Here is an 18,867-nt window from a genome sequence, read left to right on the forward strand (position 1 = left end):
GAGAATGTGATCAGTGAGGTAGGGGGGAGAGAATGTGATCAGTGAGGGAGGGGGGAGAGAATGTGATCAGTGAGGGAGGGGGGGAGAGAATGTGATTAGTGAGGGAGGGGGGTGAGAATGTGATCAGTGAGGGAGGGGGGTGAGAATGTGATCAGTGAGGGAGGGGGGTGAGAATGTGATCAGTGAGGGAGGGGGGGAGAGAATTTGATCAGTGAGGGAGGGGGGGTGAGAATGTGATCAGTGAGGGAGGGGGGTGAGAATGTGATCAGTGAGGGAGGGGGGGAGAGAATGTGATCAGTGAGGGGGGGAGAGAATGTGATCAGTGAGGGAGGGGGGGTCAGAATGTGATCAGTGAGGGAGGGGGGAGGTGAGAATGTGATCAGTGAGGGAGGGGGGAGAGAATGTGATCAGTGAGGGAGGGGGGAGGTGAGAATGTGATCAGTGAGGGAGGGGGGAGAGAATGTGATCAGTGAGGGAGGGGGGGAGATAATGTGATCAGTGAGGGAGGGGGGAGAGAATGTGATCAGTGAGGGAGGGGGGGAGAGAATGTGATTAGTGAGGGAGGGGGGTGAGAATGTGATCAGTGAGGGAGGGGGGTGAGAATGTGATCAGTGAGGGAGGGGGGGAGAGAATGTGATCAGTGAGGGGGGGAGAGAATGTGATCAGTGAGGGAGGGGGGGTCAGAATGTGATCAGTGAGGGAGGGGGTGAGAATGTGATCTGTGAGGGAGGGGGGGTGAGAATGTGATCAGTGAGGGAGGGGGGGTGAGAATGTGATCTTTGAGGGAGGGGGGGGAGAATGTGATCAGTGAGGGAGGGGGGGGGAGAATGTGATCAGTGAGGGGGGGAGAGAATGTGATCAGTGAGGGAGGGGGGTGAGAATGTGACCAGTGAGGGAGGGGGGGGGAGAATGTGATCAGTGAGGGGGGGAGAGAATGTGATCAGTGAGGGAGGGGGGGGGGAGAATGTGATCAGTGAGGGAGGGGGGTGAGAATGTGATCAGTGAGGGAGGGGGGGTGAGAATGTGATCAGTGAGGGAGGGGGGAGAGAATGTGATCAGTGAGGGGGGGGGGGAGAATGTGATCAGTGAGGGAGGGGGGAGAGAATGTGATCAGTGAGGGAGGGGGGGAGAGAATGTGATCAGTGAGGGAGGGGGGGACAGAATGTGATCAGTGAGGGAGGGGGGGGAGAATGTGATCAGTGAGGGAGGGGGGGTGAGAATGTGATCAGTGAGGGAGGGGGGAGAGAATGTGATCAGTGAGGGAGGGGGGGAGAGAATGTGATCAGTGAGGGAGGGGGGAGAGAATGTGATCAGTGAGGGAGGGGGGAGAGAATGTGATCAGTGAGGGAGGGGGGAGAGAATGTGATCAGTGAGGGAGGGGGGAGAGAATGTGATCAGTGAGGGAGGGGGGGAGAGAATGTGATCAGTGAGGGAGGGGGGTGAGAATGTGATCAGTGAGGGAGGGGGGGTGAGAATGTGATCAGTGAGGGAGGGGGTGAGAATGTGATCAGTGAGGGAGGGGGTGAGAATGTGATCAGTGAGGGAGGGGGGGTGAGAATGTGATCAGTGAGGGAGGGGGTGAGAATGTGATCAGTGAGGGAGGGGGGGAGAGAATGTGATCAGTGAGGGAGGGGGGTGAGAATGTGATCAGTGAGGGAGGGGGGGAGAGAATGTGATCAGTGAGGGAGGGGGGGAGAGAATGTGATCAGTGAGGGAGGGGGGGAGAATGTGATCAGTGAGGGAGGGGGGGTGAGAATGTGATCAGTGAGGGAGGGGGGGTGAGAATGTGATCAGTGAGGGAGGGGGGAGAGAATGTGATCAGTGAGGGAGGGGGGGGAGAATGTGATCAGTGATGGAGGGGGTGAGAATGTGATCAGTGAGGGAGGGGGGGTGAGAATGTGATCTGTGAGGGAGGGGGGGGGAGAATGTGATCAGTGAGGGAGGGGGGGAGAATGTGATCAGTGAGGGGGGGAGAGAATGTGATCAGTGAGGGAGGGGGGTGAGAATGTGATCAGTGAGGGGGGGAGAGAATGTGATCAGTGAGGGAGGGGGGGAGAATGTGATCAGTGAGGGAGGGGGGTGAGAATGTGATCAGTGAGGGAGGGGGGGTGAGAATGTGATCAGTGAGGGAGGGGGGAGAGAATGTGATCAGTGAGGGGGGGGAGAATGTGATCAGTGAGGGAGGGGGGAGAGAATGTGATCAGTGAGGGAGGGGGGGAGAGAATGTGATCAGTGAGGGAGGGAGGGACAGAATGTGATCAGTGAGGGAGGGGGGGGGAGAATGTGATCAGTGAGGGAGGGGGGGTGAGAATGTGATCAGTGAGGGAGGGGGGAGAGAATGTGATCAGTGAGGGAGGGGGGGAGAGAATGTGATCAGTGAGGGAGGGGGGAGAGAATGTGATCAGTGAGGGAGGGGGGAGAGAATGTGATCAGTGAGGGAGGGGGGGAGAGAATGTGATCAGTGAGGGAGGGGGGGAGAGAATGTGATCAGTGAGGGAGGGGGTGAGAATGTGATCAGTGAGGGAGGGGGGGTGAGAATGTGATCAGTGAGGGAAGGGGGGAGAGAATGTGATCAGTGAGGGAGGGGGGTGAGAATGTGATCAGTGAGGGAGGGGGGTGAGAATGTGATCAGTGAGGGAGGGGGGAGAGAATGTGATCAGTGAGGGAGGGGGGGAGAGAATGTGATCAGTGAGGGAGGGGGGAGAGAATGTGATCAGTGAGGGAGGGGGGGTGAGAATGTGATCAGTGAGGGAGGGGGGGTGAGAATGTGATCAGTGAGGGAGGGGGGGAGAGAATGTGATCAGTGAGGGAGGGGGGGAGGGAATGTGATCAGTGAGGGAGGGGGATGAGAATGTGATCAGTGAGGGAGGGGGGGAGAGAATGATATCAGTGAGGGAGGGGGGTGAGAATGTGATCAGTGAGGGAGGGGGGAGAGAATGTGATCAGTGATGGAGGGGGTGAGAATGTGATCAGTGAGGAAGTGGGGAGAGAATGTGATCAGTGAGGGAGGGGGGTGAGAATGTGATCAGTGAGGGAGGGGGGGTGAGAATGTGATCAGTGAGGGAGGGGGGAGAGAATGTGATCAGTGAGGGAGGGGGGAGAGAATGTGATCAGTGAGGGAGGGGGGAGAGAATGTGATCAGTGAGGGAGGGGGGAGAGAATGTGATCAGTGAGGGAGGGGGGAGAGAATGTGATCAGTGAGGGAGGGGGGTGAGAATGTGATCAGTGAGGAAGTGGGGAGAGAATGTGATCAGTGAGGGAGGGGGGAGAGAATGTGATCAGTGAGGGAGGGGGGAGAGAATGTGATCAGTGAGGGAGGGGGGTGAGAATGTGATCAGTGAGGGAGGGGGTGAGAGAATGTGATCAGTGAGGGAGGGGGTGAGAGAATGTGATCAGTGAGGGAGGCGGGAGAGAATGTGATCAGTGAGGGAGGGGGGAGAGAATGTGATCAGTGAGGGAGGGGGTGTGAGAATGTGATCAGTGAGGGTGGGGGTGAGAGAATGTGATCAGTGAGGGAGGGGGTGAGAATGTGATCAGTGAGGGAGGGGGTGAGAATGTGATCAGTGAGGGAGGGGGATGAGAATGTGATCAGTGAGGAAGTGGGGAGAGAATGTGATCAGTGAGGGAGGGGGGGTGAGAATGTGATCAGTGAGGGAGGGGGTGTGAGAATGTGATCAGTGAGGGAGGGGGTGAGAATGTGATCAGTGAGGGAGGGGGTGTGAGAATGTGATCAGTGAGGGAGGGGGTGAGAATGTGATCAGTGAGGGAGGGGGAGAGAATGTGATCAGTGAGGGAGGGGGGAGAGAATGTGATCAGTGAGGAAGTGGGGAGAGAATGTGATCAGTGAGGGAGGGGGAGAGAATGTGATCAGTGAGGGAGGGGGGTGAGAATGTGATCAGTGAGGGAGGGGGGAGAGAATGTGATCAGTGAGGGAGGGGGGAGAGAATGTGATCAGTGAGGGAGGGGGGGAGAGAATGTGATCAGTGAGGGAGGGGGGAGAGAATGTGATCAGTGAGGGAGGGGGGAGAGAATGTGATCAGTGAGGGAGGGGGGGAGATAATGTGATCAGTGAGGGAGGGGGGAGAGAATGTGATCAGTGAGGGAGGGGGGGAGAGAATGTGATCAGTGAGGGAGGGGGGTGAGAATGTGATCAGTGAGGGAGGGGGGTGAGAATGTGATCAGTGAGGGAGGGGGGGAGAGAATGTGATCAGTGAGGGGGGGAGAGAATGTGATCAGTGAGGGAGGGGGGGTCAGAATGTGATCTGTGAGGGAGGGGGGTGAGAATGTGATCAGTGAGGGAGGGGGGGTGAGAATGTGATCTGTGAGGGAGGGGGGGGAGAATGTGATCAGTGAGGGAGGGGGGGGGAGAATGTGATCAGTGAGGGGGGGGAGAGAATGTGATCAGTGAGGGAGGGGGTTGAGAATGTGATCAGTGAGGGAGGGGGGGGGAGAATGTGATCAGTGAGGGGGGGAGAGAATGTGATCAGTGAGGGAGGGGGGGGAGAATGTGATCAGTGAGGGAGGGGGGTGAGAATGTGATCAGTGAGGGAGGGGGGGGTGAGAATGTGATCAGTGAGGGAGGGGGGAGAGAATGTGATCAGTGAGGGGGGGGGGGAGAATGTGATCAGTGAGGGAGGGGGGAGAGAATGTGATCAGTGAGGGAGGGGGGGAGAGAATGTGATCAGTGAGGGAGGGGGGGACAGAATGTGATCAGTGAGGGAGGGGGGGGAGAATGTGATCAGTGAGGGAGGGGGGGTGAGAATGTGATCAGTGAGGGAGGGGGGAGAGAATGTGATCAGTGAGGGAGGGGGGGAGAGAATGTGATCAGTGAGGGAGGGGGGAGAGAATGTGATCAGTGAGGGAGGGGGGAGAGAATGTGATCAGTGAGGGAGGGGGGAGAGAATGTGATCAGTGAGGGAGGGGGGGAGAGAATGTGATCAGTGAGGGAGGGGGTGAGAATGTGATCAGTGAGGGAGGGGGGGTGAGAATGTGATCAGTGAGGGAGGGGGTGAGAATGTGATCAGTGAGGGAGGGGGGGAGAGAATGTGATCAGTGAGGGAGGGGGGTGAGAATGTGATCAGTGAGGGAGGGGGGGAGAGAATGTGATCAGTGAGGGAGGGGGGGACAGAATGTGATCAGTGAGGGAGGGGGGGAGAATGTGATCAGTGAGGGAGGGGGGGGAGAATGTGATCAGTGATGGAGGGGGTGAGAATGTGATCAGTGAGGGAGGGGGGGTGAGAATGTGATCAGTGAGGGAGGGGGGGGAGAATGTGATCAGTGATGGAGGGGGTGAGAATGTGATCAGTGAGGGAGGGGGGGTGAGAATGTGATCTGTGAGGGAGGGGGGGGAGAATGTGATCAGTGAGGGAGGGGGGGAGAATGTGATCAGTGAGGGGGGGAGAGAATGTGATCAGTGAGGGAGGGGGGTGAGAATGTGATCAGTGAGGGGGGGAGAGAATGTGATCAGTGAGGGAGGGGGGGAGAATGTGATCAGTGAGGGAGGGGGGTGAGAATGTGATCAGTGAGGGAGGGGGGGTGAGAATGTGATCAGTGAGGGAGGGGGGAGAGAATGTGATCAGTGAGGGAGGGGGGAGAGAATGTGATCAGTGAGGGAGGGGGGAGAGAATGTGATCAGTGAGGGAGGGGGGAGAGAATGTGATCAGTGAGGGAGGGGGGGAGAGAATGTGATCAGTGAGGGCGGGGGTGAGAATGTGATCAGTGAGGGAGGGGGGGTGAGAATGTGATCAGTGAGGGAGGGGGTGAGAATGTGATCAGTGAGGGAGGGGGGGAGAGAATGTGATCAGTGAGGGAGGGGGGGAGAGAATGTGATCAGTGAGGGAGGGGGGGTGAGAATGTGATCAGTGAGGGAGGGGGGGAGAGAATGTGATCAGTGAGGGAGGGGGGGAGAGAATGTGATCAGTGAGGGAGGGGGGGGAGAATGTGATCAGTGAGGGAGGGGGGGTGAGAATGTGATCAGTGAGGGAGGGGGGGTGAGAATGTGATCAGTGAGGGAGGGGGGAGAGAATGTGATCAGTGAGGGAGGGGGGGGAGAATGTGATCAGTGATGGAGGGGGTGAGAATGTGATCAGTGAGGGAGGGGGGGAGAATGTGATCAGTGAGGGGGGGGAGAGAATGTGATCAGTGAGGGAGGGGGGTGAGAATGTGATCAGTGAGGGGGGGAGAGAATGTGATCAGTGAGGGAGGGGGGGAGAATGTGATCAGTGAGGGGGGGGAGAGAATGTGATCAGTGAGGGAGGGGGGTGAGAATGTGATCAGTGAGGGGGGGAGAGAATGTGATCAGTGAGGGAGGGGGGGAGAATGTGATCAGTGAGGGAGGGGGGTGAGAATGTGATCAGTGAGGGAGGGGGGGTGAGAATGTGATCAGTGAGGGAGGGGGTGAGAGAATGTGATCAGTGAGGGTGGGGGTGAGAGAATGTGATCAGTGAGGGAGGGGGTGAGAATGTGATCAGTGAGGGAGGGGGATGAGAATGTGATCAGTGAGGAAGTGGGGAGAGAATGTGATCAGTGAGGGAGGGGGGGTGAGAATGTGATCAGTGAGGGAGGGGGTGTGAGAATGTGATCAGTGAGGGAGGGGGGAGAGAATGTGATCAGTGAGGGAGGGGGTGTGAGAATGTGATCAGTGAGGGAGGGGGTGTGAGAATGTGATCAGTGAGGGAGGGGGTGTGAGAATGTGATCAGTGAGGGAGGGGGGGTGAGAATGTGATCAGTGAGGGAGGGGGTGTGAGAATGTGATCAGTGAGGGAGGGGGGAGAGAATGTGATCAGTGAGGGAGGGGGGGAGAGAATGTGATCAGTGAGGGAGGGGGGGTTGAGAATGTGATCAGTGAGGGAGGGGGTGAGAATGTGATCAGTGAGGGAGGGGGGATGAGAATGTGATCAGTGAGGAAGTGGGGAGAGAATGTGATCAGTGAGGGAGGGGGGGGTGAGAATGTGATCAGTGAGGGAGGGGGTGTGAGAATGTGATCAGTGAGGGAGGGGGTGAGAATGTGATCAGTGAGGGAGGGGGTGTGAGAATGTGATCAGTGAGGGAGGGGGGTGAGAATGTGATCAGTGAGGGAGGGGGAGAGAATGTGATCAGTGAGGGAGGGGGGAGAGAATGTGATCAGTGAGGAAGTGGGGAGAGAATGTGATCAGTGAGGGAGGGGGGAGAGAATGTGATCAGTGAGGGAGGGGGGTGAGAATGTGATCAGTGAGGGAGGGGGGAGAGAATGTGATCAGTGAGGGAGGGGGGAGAGAATGTGATCAGTGAGGGAGGGGGGAGAGAATGTGATCAGTGAGGGAGGGGGGAGAGAATGTGATCAGTGAGGGAGGGGGGAGAGAATGTGATCAGTGAGGGAGGGGGGAGAGAATGTGATCAGTGAGGGAGGGGGGGAGAGAATGTGATCAGTGAGGGAGGGGGGGAGAGAATGTGATCAGTGAGGGAGGGGGGAGAGAATGTGATCAGTGAGGGAGGGGGGAGAGAATGTGACCAGTGAGGGAGGGGGAGAGAATGTGATCAGTGAGGGAGGGGGAGAGAATGTGATCAGTGAGGGAGGGGGGGTGAGAATGTGATCAGTGAGGGAGGGGGGGAGAGAATGTGATCAGTGAGGGAGGGGGGGACAGAATGTGATCAGTGAGGGAGGGGGGGGAGAATGTGATCAGTGAGGGAGGGGGGAGAGAATGTGATCAGTGAGGGAGGGGGGGAGAGAATGTGATCAGTGAGGGAGGGGGGAGAGAATGTGATCAGTGAGGGAGGGGGGGTGAGAATGTGATCAGTGAGGGAGGGGGGAGAGAATGTGATCAGTGAGGGAGGGGGGGAGAGAATGTGATCAGTGAGGGAGGGGGGAGAGAATGTGATCAGTGAGGGAGGGGGGAGAGAATGTGATCAGTGAGGGAGGGGGGAGAGAATGTGATCAGTGAGGGAGGGGGGGAGAGAATGTGATCAGTGAGGGAGGGGGTGAGAATGTGATCAGTGAGGGAGGGGGGGTGAGAATGTGATCAGTGAGGGAGGGGGTGAGAATGTGATCAGTGAGGGAGGGGGGGAGAGAATGTGATCAGTGAGGGAGGGGGGTGAGAATGTGATCAGTGAGGGAGGGGGGGAGAGAATGTGATCAGTGAGGGAGGGGGGGAGAGAATGTGATCAGTGAGGGAGGGGGGGAGAATGTGATCAGTGAGGGAGGGGGGGTGAGAATGTGATCAGTGAGGGAGGGGGGGTGAGAATGTGATCAGTGAGGGAGGGGGGAGAGAATGTGATCAGTGAGGGAGGGGGGGGAGAATGTGATCAGTGATGGAGGGGGTGAGAATGTGATCAGTGAGGGAGGGGGGGTGAGAATGTGATCTGTGAGGGAGGGGGGGGAGAATGTGATCAGTGAGGGAGGGGGGGAGAATGTGATCAGTGAGGGGGGGGAGAGAATGTGATCAGTGAGGGAGGGGGGTGAGAATGTGATCAGTGAGGGGGGGAGAGAATGTGATCAGTGAGGGAGGGGGGGAGAATGTGATCAGTGAGGGAGGGGGGTGAGAATGTGATCAGTGAGGGAGGGTGGAGAGAATGTGATCAGTGAGGGAGGGGGGAGAGAATGTGATCAGTGAGGGAGGGGGGAGAGAATGTGATCAGTGAGGGAGGGGGGAGAGAATGTGATCAGTGAGGGAGGGGGGAGAGAATGTGATCAGTCAGGGAGGGGGGGAGAGAATGTGATCAGTGAGGGAGGGGGTGAGAATGTGATCAGTGAGGGAGGGGGGGTGAGAATGTGATCAGTGAGGAGGGGGTGAGAATGTGATCAGTGAGGGAGGGGGGGAGAGAATGTGATCAGTGAGGGAGGGGGGTGAGAATGTGATCAGTGAGGGAGGGGGGGAGAGAATGTGATCAGTGAGGGAGGGGGGGGAGAGAATGTGATCAGTGAGGGAGGGGGGGAGAGAATGTGATCAGTGAGGGAGGGGGGGTGAGAATGTGATCAGTGAGGGAGGGGGGGTGAGAATGTGATCAGTGAGGGAGGGGGGGGAGAATGTGATCAGTGATGGAGGGGGTGAGAATGTGATCAGTGAGGGAGGGGGGGTGAGAATGTGATCTGTGAGGGAGGGGGGGGGAGAATGTGATCAGTGAGGGAGGGGGGGAGAATGTGATCAGTGATGGAGGGGGTGAGAATGTGATCAGTGAGGGAGGGGGGGTGAGAATGTGATCTGTGAGGGAGGGGGGGGAGAATGTGATCAGTGAGGGAGGGGGGGAGAATGTGATCAGTGAGGGGGGGAGAGAATGTGATCAGTGAGGGAGAGGGGTGAGAATGTGATCAGTGAGGGGGGAGAGAATGTGATCAGTGAGGGAGGGGGGGAGAATGTGATCAGTGAGGGAGGGGGGTGAGAATGTGATCAGTGAGGGAGGGGGTGAGAGAATGTGATCAGTGAGGGTGGGGGTGAGAGAATGTGATCAGTGAGGGAGGGGGGTGAGAATGTGATCAGTGAGGGAGGGGGTGAGAGAATGTGATCAGTGAGGGAGGGGGGGTGAGAATGTGATCAGTGAGGGAGGGGGGGTGAGAATGTGATCAGTGAGGGGGGGAGAGAATGTGATCAGTGAGGGAGGGGGGGAGAATGTGATCAGTGAGGGAGGGGGGTGAGAATGTGATCAGTGAGGGAGGGGGTGAGAGAATGTGATCAGTGAGGGTGGGGGTGAGAGAATGTGATCAGTGAGGGAGGGGGGTGAGAATGTGATCAGTGAGGGAGGGGGTGAGAGAATGTGATCAGTGAGGGAGGGGGGGTGAGAATGTGATCAGTGAGGGAGGGGGTGAGAGAATGTGATCAGTGAGGGTGGGGGTGAGAGAATGTGATCAGTGAGGGAGGGGGTGAGAATGTGATCAGTGAGGGAGGGGGGAGAGAATGTGATCAGTGAGGGAGGGGGGAGAGAATGTGATCAGTGAGGGAGGGGGTGAGAGAATGTGATCAGTGAGGGAGGGGGGGTGAGAATGTGATCAGTGAGGGAGGGGGTGAGAGAATGTGATCAGTGAGGGTGGGGGTGAGAGAATGTGATCAGTGAGGGAGGGGGTGAGAATGTGATCAGTGAGGGAGGGGGTGAGAATGTGATCAGTGAGGGAGGGGGATGAGAATGTGATCAGTGAGGAAGTGGGGAGAGAATGTGATCAGTGAGGGAGGGGGGGAGAGAATGTGATCAGTGAGGGAGGGGGTGAGAATGTGATCAGTGAGGGAGGGGGATGAGAATGTGATCAGTGAGGAAGTGGGGAGAGAATGTGATCAGTGAGGGAGGGGGGGTGAGAATGTGATCAGTGAGGGAGGGGGTGAGAATGTGATCAGTGAGGGAGGGGGTGTGAGAATGTGATCAGTGAGGGAGGGGGTGAGAATGTGATCAGTGAGGGAGGGGGAGAGAATGTGATCAGTGAGGGAGGGGGAGAGAATGTGATCAGTGAGGAAGTGGGGAGAGAATGTGATCAGTGAGGGAGGGGGAGAGAATGTGATCAGTGAGGGAGGGGGGTGAGAATGTGATCAGTGAGGGAGGGGGGAGAGAATGTGATCAGTGAGGGAGGGGGGGAGAGAATGTGATCAGTGAGGGAGGGGGGAGAGAATGTGATCAGTGAGGGAGGGGGGAGAGAATGTGATCAGTGAGGGAGGGGGGAGAGAATGTGATCAGTGAGGGAGGGGGGAGAGAATGTGATCAGTGAGGGAGGGGGGGAGAGAATGTGATCAGTGAGGGAGGGGGGAGAGAATGTGATCAGTGAGGGAGGGGGGAGAGAATGTGATCAGTGAGGGAGGGGGGAGAGAATGTGACCAGTGAGGGAGGGGGGAGAGAATGTGCTCAGTGAGGGAGGGGGGAGAGAATGTGATCAGTGAGGGAGGGGGTGTGAGAATGTGATCAGTGAGGGAGGGGGGAGAGAATGTGATCAGTGAGGGAGGGGGGAGAGAATGTGACCAGTGAGGGAGGGGGGAGAGAATGTGACCAGTGAGGGAGGGGGTGTGAGAATGTGATCAGTGAGGGAGGGGGGGGTGAGAATGTGATCAGTGAGGGAGGGGGTGTGAGAATGTGATCAGTGAGGGAGGGGGTGTGAGAATGTGATCAGTGAGGGAGGGGGGGTGAGAATGTGATCAGTGAGGGAGGGGGTGAGAATGTGATCAGTGAGGAAGTGGGGAGAGAATGTGATCAGTGAGGGAGGGGGTGAGAATGTGATCAGTGAGGGAGGGGGGAGAGAATGTGATCAGTGAGGGAGGGGGGAGAGAATGTGATCAGTGAGGAAGTGGGGAGAGAATGTGATCAGTGAGGGAGGGGGTGAGAATGTGATCAGTGAGGGAGGGGGGAGAGAATGTGATCAGTGAGGGAGGGGGTGAGAATGTGATCAGTGAGGGAGGGGGGAGAGAATTTGACCATTGAGGGAGGGGGGTGAGAATGTGATCAGTGAGGGAGGGGGTGAGAATGTGATCAGTGAGGGAGGGGGGAGAGAATGTGATCAGTGAGGGAGGGGGGAGAGAATGTGATCAGTGAGGGAGGGGGGAGAGAATTTGACCATTGAGGGAGGGGGGTGAGAATGTGATCAGTGAGGGAGGGGGGTGAGAATGTGATCAGTGAGGGAGGGGGTGAGAATGTGATCAGTGAGGGAGGGGGGTGAGAATGTGATCAGTGAGGGAGGGGGTGAGAATGTGATCAGTGAGGGAGGGGGGAGAGAATTTGACCATTGAGGGAGGGGGGTGAGAATGTGATCAGTGAGGGAGGGGGTGAGAATGTGATCAGTGAGGGAGGGGTGAGAGAATGTGATCAGTGAGGGAGGGGGGGAGAATGTGATCAGTGAGGGAGGGGGGAGAGAATTTGACCATTGAGGGAGGGGGGTGAGAATGTGATCAGTGAGGGAGGGGGTGAGAATGTGATCAGTGAGGGAGGTGGGAGAGAATTTGACCATTGAGGGAGGGGGGTGAGAATGTGATCAGTGAGGGAGGGGGGTGAGAATGTGATCAGTGAGGGAGGGGGTGAGAATGTGATCAGTGAGGGAGGGGGGTGAGAATGTGGTCAGTGAGGGAGGGGGTGAGAATGTGATCAGTGAGGGAGGGGGTGAGAATGTGATCAGTGAGGGAGGGGGGAGAGAATTTGACCATTGAGGGAGGGGGTGAGAATGTGATCAGTGAGGGAGGGGGTGAGAATGTGATCAGTGAGGAAGTGGGGAGAGAATGTGACCAGTGAGGGAGGGGGGTGAGAATGTGATCAGTGAGGGAGGGGGTGAGAATGTGATCAGTGAGGGAGGGGGGAGAGAATGTGATCAGTGAGGAAGTGGGGAGAGAATGTGACCAGTGAGGGAGGGGGGTGAGAATGTGATCAGTGAGGGAGGGGGGAGAGAATGTGATCAGTGAGGGAGGGGGGTGAGAATTTGACCATTGAGGGAGGGGGTGAGAATGTGATCAGTGAGGGAGGGGGTGTGAGAATGTGATCAGTGAGGGAGGGGGTGAGAATGTGATCAGTGAGGAAGTGGGGAGAGAATGTGATCAGTGAGGGAGGGGGTGAGAATGTGATCAGTGAGGGAGGGGGGAGAGAATGTGATCAGTGAGGAAGTGGGGAGAGAATGTGACCAGTGAGGGAGGGGGGTGAGAATGTGATCAGTGAGGGAGGGGGGAGAGAATGTGATCAGTGAGGGAGGGGGGTGAGAATTTGACCATTGAGGGAGGGGGTGAGAATGTGATCAGTGAGGGAGGGGGTGAGAATGTGATCAGTGAGGGAGGGGGGAGAGAATGTGATCAGTGAGGGAGGGGGGTGAGAATGTGATCAGTGAGGGAGGGGGGTGAGAATGTGATCAGTGAGGAAGTGGGGAGAGAATGTGATCAGTGAGGGAGGGGGTGAGAATGTGATCAGTGAGGGAGGGGGGAGAGAATGTGATCAGTGAGGGAGGGGGGAGAGAATGTGATCAGTGAGGGAGGGGGTGAGAATGTGATCAGTGAGGGAGGGGGTGAGAATGTGATCACTGAGGGAGGGGGGAGAGAATGTGATCAGTGAGGGAGGGGGTGAGAATGTGATCAGTGAGGGAGGGGGGGTGAGAATGTGATCAGTGAGGGAGGGGGTGAGAATGTGATCAGTGAGGAAGTGGGGAGAGAATGTGACCAGTGAGGGAGGGGGGAGAGAATGTGATCAGTGAGGGAGGGGGTGAGAATGTGATCAGTGAGGGAGGGGGTGAGAATGTGATCAGTGAGGGAGGGGGGGTGAGAATGTGATCAGTGAGGGAGGGGGTGAGAATGTGATCAGTGAGGGAGGGGGTGAGAATGTGATCAGTGAGGAAGTGGGGAGAGAATGTGATCAGTGAGGGAGGGGGTGAGAATGTGATCAGTGAGGGAGGGGGGAGAGAATGTGATCAGTGAGGGAGGGGGTGAGAATGTGATCAGTGAGGGAGGGGGTGAGAATGTGATCACTGAGGGAGGGGGGAGAGAATGTGATCAGTGAGGGAGGGGGTGAGAATGTGATCAGTGAGGAAGTGGGGAGAGAATGTGACCAGTGAGGGAGGGGGGGAGAGAATGTGATCTGTGAGGGAGGGGGGAGAGAATGTGATCAGTGAGGGAGGGGGGGTGAGAATGTGATCAGTGAGGGAGGGGGGAGAGAATGTGATCAGTGAGGGAGGGGGGTGAGAATGTGATCAGTGAGGGAGGGGGGTGAGAATGTGATCAGTGAGGGAGGGGGGAGAGAATGTGATCAGTGAGGGAGGGGGGTGAGAATGTGATCAGTGAGGGAGGGGGGTGAGAATGTGATCAGTGAGGGAGGGGGGAGAGAATGTGATCAGTGAGGGAGGGGGGAGAGAATGTGATCAGTGAGGGAGGGGGGGTGAGAATGTGATCAGTGAGGGAGGGGGGAGAGAATGTGATCAGTGAGGGAGGGGGGTGAGAATGTGATCAGTGAGGGAGGGGGGGTGAGAATGTGATCAGTGAGGGAGGGGGGAGAGAATGTGATCAGTGAGGGAGGGGGGGTGAGAATGTGATCAGTGAGGGAGGGGGGTGAGAATGTGATCAGTGAGGGAGGGGGGGTGAGAATGTGATCAGTGAGGGAGGGGGGAGAGAATGTGATCAGTGAGGGAGGGGGGGTGAGAATGTGATCAGTGAGGGAGGGGGGTGAGAATGTGATCAGTGAGGGAGGGGGGGTGAGAATGTGATCAGTGAGGGAGGGGGGAGAGAATGTGATCAGTGAGGGAGGGGGGGTGAGAATGTGATCATTGAGGGAGGGGGTGAGAATGTGATCAGTGAGGGAGGGGGGAGAGAATGTGACCAGTGAGGGAGGGGGGAGAGAATGTGATCAGTGAGGGAGGGGGGGTGAGAATGTGATCAGTGAGGGAGGGGGGAGAGAATGTGATCAGTGAGGGAGGGGGGTGAGAATGTGATCAGTGAGGGAGGGGGTGAGAATGTGATCAGTGAGGGAGGGGGGGAGAGAATGTGATCTGTGAGGGAGGGGGGAGAGAATGTGATCAGTGAGGGAGGGGGGGTGAGAATGTGATCAGTGAGGGAGGGGGGTGAGAATGTGACCAGTGAGGGAGGGGGGGTGAGAATGTGATCAGTGAGGGAGGGGGGTGAGAATGTGATCAGTGAGGGAGGGGGGGTGAGAATGTGATCAGTGAGGGAGGGGGGTGAGAATGTGATCAGTGAGGGAGGGGGGGTGAGAATGTGATCAGTGAGGGAGGGGGGAGAGAATGTGATCATTGAGGGATGGGGGTGAGAATGTGATCAGTGAGGGAGGGGGGGTGAATGTGATCAGTGAGGAAGGGGGGAGAGAATGTGATCAGTGAGGGAGGGGGGAGAGAATGTGATCAGTGAGGGAGGGGGGGTGAATGTGATCAGTGAGGAAGGGGGGAGAGAATGTGATCAGTGAGGGAGGGGGGGTGAGAATGTGACCAGTGAGGGAGGGGGGAGAGAATGTGATTAGTGAGGGAGGGGGTGAGAATGTGATCAGTGAGGGAGGGGGTGAGAATGTGATCAGTGAGGGAGGGGGGGTGAGAATGTGACCAGTGAGGGAGGGGGGAGAGAATGTGATCATTGAGGGAGGGGGGTGAGAATGTGATCAGTGAGCGAGGGGGTGAGAATGTGATCAGTGAGGGAGGGGGTGAGAATGTGATCAGTGAGGGAGGGGGTGAGAGAATGTGATCAGTGAGGGAGGGGGTGAGAATGTGATCAGTGAGGGAGGGGGGTGAGAATGTGATCAGTGAGGGAGGGGGGGTGAGAATGTGATCAGTGAGGGAGGGGGGAGAGAATGTGATCAGTGAGGGAGGGGGGAGAGAATGTGATCAGTGAGGGAGGGGGGAGAGAATGTGACCAGTAAGGGAGGGGGGAGAGAATGTGACCAGTGAGGGAGGGGGGGTGAGAATGTGACCAGTGAGGGAGGGGGGAGAGAATGTGATCAGTGAGGGAGGGGGGTGAGAATGTGATCAGTGAGGGAGGGGGGGTGAGAATGTGATCAGTGAGCGAGGGGGTGAGAATGTGATCAGTGAGGGAGGGGGGTGAGAATGTGATCAGTGAGGGAGGGGGGTGAGAATGTGATCAGTGAGGGAGGGGGGTGAGAATGTGATCAGTGAGGGAGGGGGGTGAGAATTTGATCAGTGAGGGAGGGGGGGTGAGAATGTGACCACTGAGGAAGTGGGGAGAGAATGTGATCATTGAGGGAGGGGGGTGAGAATGTGATCAGTGAGCGAGGGGGGGTGAGAATGTGATCAGTGAGGGAGGGGGGGTGAGAATGTGATCAGTGAGGGAGGGGGGAGAGAATGTGATCAGTGAGGGAGGGGGTGAGAATGTGATCAGTGAGGGAGGGGGGGTGAGAATGTGATCAGTGAGGGAGGGGGGAGAGAATGTGATCAGTGAGGGAGGGGGGAGAGAATGTGATCAGTGAGGGAGGGGGGAGAGAATGTGACCAGTAAGGGAGGGGGGAGAGAATGTGACCAGTGAGGGAGGGGGGAGAGAATGTGATCAGTGAGGGAGGGGGGAGAGAATGTGATCAGTGAGGGAGGGGGGAGAGAATGTGACCAGTAAGGGAGGGGGGAGAGAATGTGACCAGTGAGGGAGGGGGGGTGAGAATGTGACCAGTGAGGGAGGGGGGAGAGAATGTGATCAGTGAGGGAGGGGGGAGAGAATGTGACCAGTGAGGAAGTGGGGAGAGAATGTGACCAGTGAGGGAGGGGGGGTGAGAATGTGACCAGTGAGGGAGGGGGGAGAGAATGTGATCAGTGAGGGAGGGGGGAGAGAATGTGACCAGTGAGGGAGGGGGGAGAGAATGTGATCAGTGAGGGAGGGGGGAGAGAATGTGACCAGTGAGGGAGGGGGGAGAGAATGTGACCAGTAAGGGAGGGGGGAGAGAATGTGATCAGTGAGGAAGTGGGGAGAGAATGTGACCAGTGAGGGAGGGGGGGTGAGAATGTGACCAGTGAGGGAGGGGGGAGAGAATGTGATCAGTGAGGGAGGGGGGAGAGAATGTGACCAGTGAGGGAGGGGGGAGAGAATGTGATCAGTGAGGGAGGGGGGAGAGAATGTGATCAGTGAGGGAGGGGGGAGAGAATGTGACCAGTGAGGGAGGGGGGAGAGAATGTGACCAGTGAGGGAGGGGGGGTGAGAATGTGATCAGTGAGGGAGGGGGGGAGAGAATGTGATCAGTGAGGAAGTGGGGAGAGAATGTGATCAGTGAGGGAGGGGGGGTGAGAATGTGATCAGTGAGGAAGTGGGGAGAGAATGTGATCAGTGAGGGAGGGGGGGTGAGAATGTGATCAGTGAGGGAGGGGGGTGAGAATGTGACCAGTGAGGAAGTGGGGAGAGAATGTGACCAGTGAGGGAGGGGGGGTGAGAATGTGACCAGTGAGGGAGGGGGGAGAGAATGTGATCAGTGAGGGAGGGGGGAGAGAATGTGACCAGTGAGGGAGGGGGGAGAGAATGTGATCAGTGAGGGAGGGGGGAGAGAATGTGACCAGTGAGGAAGTGGGGAGAGAATGTGACCAGTGAGGGAGGGGGGGTGAGAATGTGACCAGTGAGGGAGGGGGGAGAGAATGTGATCAGTGAGGGAGGGGGGAGAGAATGTGACCAGTGAGGGAGGGGGGAGAGAATGTGATCAGTGAGGGAGGGGGGAGAGAATGTGACCAGTGAGGGAGGGGGGAGAGAATGTGACCAGTAAGGGAGGGGGGAGAGAATGTGATCAGTGAGGAAGTGGGGAGAGAATGTGACCAGTGAGGGAGGGGGGGTGAGAATGTGACCAGTGAGGGAGGGGGGAGAGAATGTGATCAGTGAGGGAGGGGGGAGAGAATGTGACCAGTGAGGGAGGGGGGAGAGAATGTGATCAGTGAGGGAGGGGGGAGAGAATGTGATCAGTGAGGGAGGGGGGAGAGAATGTGACCAGTGAGGGAGGGGGGAGAGAATGTGACCAGTGAGGGAGGGGGGGTGAGAATGTGATCAGTGAGGGAGGGGGGGTGAGAATGTGATCAGTGAGGAAGTGGGGAGAGAATGTGATCAGTGAGGGAGGGGGGGTGAGAATGTGATCAGTGAGGGAGGGGGGTGAGAATGTGACCAGTGAGGGAGGGGGGTGAGAATGTGACCAGTGAGGGAGGGGGTGAGAATGTGATCAGTGAGGGAGGGGGGAGAGAATGTGATCAGTGAGGGAGGGGGGAGAGAATGTGACCAGTGAGGGAGGGGGGAGAGAATGTGACCAGTGAGGGAGGGGGGGTGAGAATGTGACCAGTGAGGGAGGGGGTGAGAATGTGATCAGTGAGGAAGTGGGGAGAGAATGTGATCAGTGAGGGAGGGGGGTGAGAATGTGACCAGTGAGGGAGGGGGGAGAGAATGTGACCAGTGAGGGAGGGGGGGTGAGAATGTGACCAGTGAGGGAGGGGGTGAGAATGTGATCAGTGAGGGAGGGGGGTGAGAATGTGATCAGTGAGGAAGTGGGGAGAGAATGTGATCAGTGAGGGAGGGGGGGAGAGAATGTGATCAGTGAGGGAGGGGGGAGAGAATGTGATCATTGAGGGAGGGGGGTGAGAATGTGATCAGTGAGCGAGGGGGTGAGAATGTGATCAGTGAGGGAGGGGGTGAGAATGTGATCAGTGAGGAAGTGGGGAGAGAATGTGACCAGTGAGGGAGGGGGGGAGAGAATGTGATCTGTGAGGGAGGGGGGGGAGAGAATGTGATCAGTGAGGGAGGGGGGAGAGAATGTGACCATTGAGGGAGGGGGGGTGAGAATGTGACCAGTGAGGGAGGGGGGAGAGAATGTGATCATTGAGGGAGGGGGGTGAGAGAATGTGATCAGTGAGGGAGGGGGGAGAGAATGTGATCAGTGAGGGAGGGGGGTGAGAATGTGACCAGTGAGGGAGGGGGGAGAGAATGTGACCATTGAGGGAGGGGGGGTGAGAATGTGACCAGTGAGGGAGGGGGGGAGAGAATGTGATCATTGAGGAGGGGGGTGAGAATGTGACCAGTGAGGGAGGGGGTGAGAATGTGATCAGTGAGGGAGGGGGAGAGAATGTGATCAGTGAGCGAGGGGGTGAGAATGTGATCAGTGAGGGAGGGGGAGAGAATGTGATCAGTGAGGGAGGGGGAGAGAATGTGATCAGTGAGGGAGGGGGAGAGAATGTGATCAGTGAGGGAGGGGGGGAGAGAATGTGATCTGTGAGGGAGGGGGGGTGAGAATGTGATCAGTGAGGAAGTGGGGAGAGAATGTGATCATTGAGGGAGGGGGGGTGAGAATGTGATCAGTGAGCGAGGGGGTGAGAATGTGATCAGTGAGGGAGGGGGAGAGAATGTGATCAGTGAGGGAGGGGGTGAGAATGTGATCAGTGAGGGAGGGGGAGAGAATGTGATCAGTGAGGGAGGGGGAGAGAATGTGATCAGTGAGGGAGGGGGAGAGAATGTGATCAGTGAGGAAGTGGGGAGAGAATGTGATCAGTGA

The sequence above is a fragment of the Heterodontus francisci genome, chromosome 29 (genome assembly GCF_036365525.1).
Source record: "Heterodontus francisci isolate sHetFra1 chromosome 29, sHetFra1.hap1, whole genome shotgun sequence".
NCBI classification, from domain to species: domain Eukaryota; kingdom Metazoa; phylum Chordata; class Chondrichthyes; order Heterodontiformes; family Heterodontidae; genus Heterodontus; species Heterodontus francisci.